Below are 5482 nucleotides of genomic sequence, written 5' to 3' on the forward strand. Positions count from 1 at the left end.
AAAGTCCTAGGAAGATGTCTCTCCATTTTACCAATGGAGAAACTAAGGCTCAGAGTGGAGAAAGAATATTTCAGGAAAGGTGGCATAGACATCCAGTAGATGAGAGCATCATGTGGATGGTGGTAAGGAGATGGCAGGTCCCTGAGAGACAGTGGGTCTGGAATGTGAAATAGATAGAGGGGAACATCTCTTAGGAAAGGGATTCCCTGAGGACTCCTGGGTAGGGAGTTCACATCACAGAAACAGAATTTGAAAGCAGCACGTCCTCTTCTATTGTTGGTGTTAGACTGACCAGCTGGCCAGCTCTGACCTCCTGTGATTTTTTGGCATGTCCTTCTCTTTGTAAGACACAAGATTAACCTTAAAAATCATCAGACACACAGACTTTGCCACAAGACATTCGATACTCATCAGACCCGTGTTGCTGGGATCTCACCATGAGCCTGACCCTCATGTCCAGGGACTACTTCGCTCCAACTGTCCAGACAGCTGTGTCCCATTCGTCGCTGGGCTCATGACGACTGCTCTGAGTGGCCTGGGAAAGAAATGAGCAGCTCCACATGCCTTGGAGTTGTTTATCTGTCATTTTCAAATTTGAGCCTAAGGCCTGAGTTTTGAGTGGCCAGATGTCTTAAAAAGGTCCACCGAGTTCCAAACACAGGTTAAACACTGAGAAACAGAGCAGGAAAAATTCTAAATGTTTTTGCTAGGCAAAGTTATAACATCTGGCTTTTAAAAAGCAAGATTTTTAATGGAGCTTTTCGGTTTTCTCATGGATATTTGGCCTCATGTAGCTGCAAATGTGAATCAAAGTCAAGAAATAATATGTGGATTTGCACGGCAAGTTCAGTGGGCACTGAGCTGGAACTGTCAAAATGAAGGGCCCAAGTGAATGTCTTGGTTTTGCGTTATTGCAAGATGATGACAGCACGTGTGTGTTATATTACAGCAATCTGCCATGGCATTAATAGTTTCGGTGTGTGATAAACGCAGCAGATCCCCAAGGAAGTCCATACAGAGGTTAACTCCATCCAAACAAGTTATATATAGCTTTCCTCTCACTAAATTCTAGCAAGTGGCCCTCCACTTTCAAATAACACCACAGTTAGAGCAATATTTTGTATAAATTTTGTCCAAGTGATGAGTGTTTCCAGTGCAGGATTTCATGTTACCCTGGATAAAATGTCCTGTGATGCTGAGGGTAATTAGGAGTGAATGCATAGCAAGCCTGTCTCTGGGGAGTTCCCTTGGAGATTATTACATCGAAGCTGTGGAATGAATGAACCTAATGGGGCTGGATTTGGGAGCCAATTCTGGATCATCTCCAAGGCAGAAAGAATATAGAGTGATCCACAGGAGAGATCACAACTGATTCCCGCAGTGCTCATGGACATGTGACCACTGGGCTTAATGCCACTCACTGAGAATAGGAAGAGGAACAGATTACAGAACTTGGGCAGTGTGGGAGATCTAAGGCACGTGACAAGTCTGGAGGGGAAAGCTTGAAATTGTCAGCTTTACTCTGCCTTGGCCTTTCTTAGCCATCTTATGCTCCTGAGAGTTATACCCAAGCATCCCCACAGCAGGGTCTGTGGGAAACTTTGCGAGGACCTCTTCTCGAATGCTCCTCCCTTGTGACCATAGCGTCTGTCTGCTCTGTTTGGACAAGTAAAAGAGGACATTTACTAACCCAATGGACCTCTTGTTGGAGTCATTCTTTAAGGTTTCCTGGACTGAACAGATCCTGAGTGAAATGTAAGTCAGAAAATAAAGTAGTCTGCTCAGTGGATCACAGTCTCCATGAGGTTATGTGTAAAGTCAGCACAGAACATATGGAGAAAGCATGTTTCTCTGCAGTGCATGCTTGAGACCTCCCCAGCCATATGCATGTACACATTCACTCTCACTTCCACCTTGAATTCTTGCTGCAACTTTTGTTCTTTAAACTATTTTTTAAATATTTTATTTATTTGAGAGAGGGGGAGAGAGAGAGAGAAATTAAAAAAAAAAAAAAAAACACAAGCAGGAGGAGGGACAGAGAGAGAGGAAGAGCTCCCGGCCCCGACCCCCTGTTAAGCAGGGAGCCTGACCTTGACCTTTGAGGCTGGATTCCAGGACCCCAGGATCATAACCTGTAAGGAAGGCAAACACTTCAACTACTGAACAACGCAGAAGCCCCTGCACCTTTTGTTCTTGAAGAGAGGAGGAGTCTTTATCAAGAGAAAGACATAGAAAAGTCATCTGTATGAAAGAGCTTTCAGGAGAAACCAACCTAGACAGATATTCTAATGTAAGTCCTGTAGGACAGTGCTGTTGAGGGAGGGCCTAAGGGAGTATGTCCCTGATCTCTCTTTTTTCCTTCATTTTAAACATGAAAAGGACGTTGGATGAAGGTTGAGAAGCCAAGCAACTCAAGATTGTTTACAGGAAGGAAACAGTTTATAGGTAAGATTAATCCATTGACTCCAATGAAATGGATTATTTCTATGTAGTTAGTCATCTTTTTATCAAAGAAAAAATACACATACATGGTAATATTCAAACAATATTAAAGACATTTAATATCTTTATTCGTGGGCAGCCCTGATGGTCTAGCGGTTTGGCACCGCCTTCAGCCTGGGGCATGATCCTGGAGACCTGGGATTGAGTCCCATGTCAGGCTCCCTGCATGGAGCCTGCTTCTCCCTCTCCCTCTGCCTGTGTCTCTGCCTCTGTGTGTGTGTGTGTCTGTCATGAATAAATAAATAAAATCTTTAAAAAATAATAATAATATCTCTAATTGTACTCACCCGAGGCAGCAATTTCTATGTACCTGCAAATGCAAAAGTATAAGTGCATATGCATATGTGTGTATATTTACATCTCTATTTTTTTCCATAAATAAAGCATGTTTATGCAATTCTTCCTTGTATTTATTTTTCATTTGGTCAGTTATACTGTACATTGGAGAAGAAAGTGGAAATTAACCCAAAGCCATGGGCTTGTAGTATGCCCATCCACAAAAAAGCAGAATGGGGGAAGAGCCAGCCTGGCACTTTCCCTGTGACTTGGGGTTTTACATTGCTGAAGAGAGCTCAGTTGGACCATAATATACAATATAGCAGCTGTTGTTATGAATGTAGCAATGGCCTTAACATTAGATTAAAATTATAATGTTCAGGAGAGAGAAGGTAATAGTCCAAATGTCACACTTGAAGAGCACATAGATAATTTGAGATGCATTGGGAGGAGAGCAAGCAGAGTAGTAAAGGAGATTAAAAATCATGTAAAATTAGTTCTGAGTGACAGACCAACAAGCTGTGCCAACCAACTAACACCACTATTCCTCCAACTGGACATCCACAGACAAGATGATGAGGATCTATTTATAATTCTAATTTGTCAGGATGTGAGGGGCCTTAAAAGTCACACAAAAGTGGAAGGGAGAACGAGCATCTTCTATGGGGATCTTTGTGAAGACTTAGGATCACCAAGAAAAGGAGGCTAAGAAGAGGCTGGCTGCTCAACATGAAGAACAGTCCTTCTATGGATGATGTCATCAGCCTTGTACAATGGGGGTCCCATGGTCCTGAAAGTATTTAGGTGTAAGTTGGACAGTTGTGTGAAAGAAAGGTCATAACATCATATTGCTCAATCTCTGCTTTTAACAAAACTGGTATCGTATATAGTATATAGTATATAGTACTATAGTATAGTATATAGTACTAGTTGCCTCTCAGAATGTTCTATGGAAAATTAAAGATTAGAAAAAATAGCTTAAACCAAGTAAAACATATGTCTTGACTGCACACTTTCTCAGGAAGAAGATAGAATGCACTGTCTCATACATTGACTTGATAACATAGCACCTTTCAGTGCATGAATGCCTTCCTGTTATACAACATGCCAGAGGACGAATGTGCCAGGGTGGAGGGATGCTCCACAGGATGCAGTTTGGGGGACACTACTCCAGCACATGGAAACACCACTGGATGATCATCTGGCTCTTTCTAAGTCCATGACTGTGATCCCCAGTGAAAACATGTCTTCAAGATAATCCAACCCATACATTGGACCTCAGGTCAGCAACAGCGAACATTAGTTGCATGCTTGCCATGTCACAGGCACTATTTGACATGATTTACCAATGTGATCTCATTTTACTTTTATAAGAAACCTAGGAGGCAAGCCACTATCAGACTTGTTTTACAAATGGGGAACCTGAGGAATAGAGAGGTTGGGTCCAGGGTGCCTTAGATCACACATCTGGGAACTGGAACCCAGGCTGACTGCTATGGTGCTGTGCTGTAACTGAGAAGAGAGCAGACACTGAAAGGGCATGGTCAGGACCAGATGTAAGGTAGATACCTCCATTGGAGAATCCACAATAGAGTCTAACTGAAGGAACCTGGTTCCCAAGAAAATAAAGACATAGAGAATATGTGTGAGGTGGTGTAAGGGAGGGAGAACAGGGCCAGTTTATACTTCAAATAGAAAGCTGCCTGTTCAAATGATTTGGAGTTTCGGCATAGCTTCATATGGCCTGCTACAGTGTCTGACGTTTCGCCTTTAGAGATAGATTTATTTGATAAAAGTTGACTGAATCTATGAATATCATTTTACATTATTTAAGATCACTTAAGAAAGAGTATTAGTTATTTTGATGCTGGCACAGATTAGGCCTTAATATCACTCTGTTTATGATTTCTAGCTGAGGGCAGAAGTTGGGAGGAAACACAGAGAGAAAGTCAGAGCGAGCTTGTTTAAAGCTCACCAGGGGTTCTGTGCAGCTTGCCCTGGTCATCAGGAGAGACAATCAGGAGATAAATGCACTGTCTGTCTCAGGACAACTTCCAGATGCTCTAGGATACTAGAGAGCCCAGCGGGGAGTAAGTACTTCCCACCTCTAGACTGTTTGTTTTCATCTAGCTCTCTTTCGCTGGACCTGTCCTCCCAAATCCTACACATACAGGTGCAGGGGTATGGCATCCACTTGTCTTCTGACCCTGTGTCCACAGGAAAAAACAGATACCTGCTGTATCTCAGGGACTTCTGCAGGATGTACCTGGCAAGGTAGGACAAACCAGTGTCTCCAGGGAGAACAGCATATAGTAAAAGCTCAGTTGGTGGTGGCTTCTCCTTCTCTCCCCCTACACTTGCATCCTGGGCCTCAGCTTGATGCTAGCTAGCTCCCAGGGCCAGTCTAACAATGTCTCAAAATAGGTCTTGTCTTGAGCCTGCTCATATTAAGACCAGACTTTGCACGAGAGCCAAGAAAATGCAGATTGGCTTTACCATCATCCCTACAACCAGTGTTTATCTTAAAGATGTAAGGGAAGAGCTTGGAACACACTCCTCTTCTCATGCTTTTGGAAAGCATTGGTGTCATTAAACATTCCCAGCCTTTCGAACCTCCCAGGCCCTAGCCCTGTGCACACATCACAAAACTCGAGGAAGGGGCACTATGTGCTGCCAGGCTACTGACAGATTTATCCCTCAGAGC

This window comes from Canis lupus, chromosome 29, assembly GCF_048164855.1.
Source record: "Canis lupus baileyi chromosome 29, mCanLup2.hap1, whole genome shotgun sequence".
Lineage (NCBI taxonomy): Eukaryota > Metazoa > Chordata > Mammalia > Carnivora > Canidae > Canis > Canis lupus.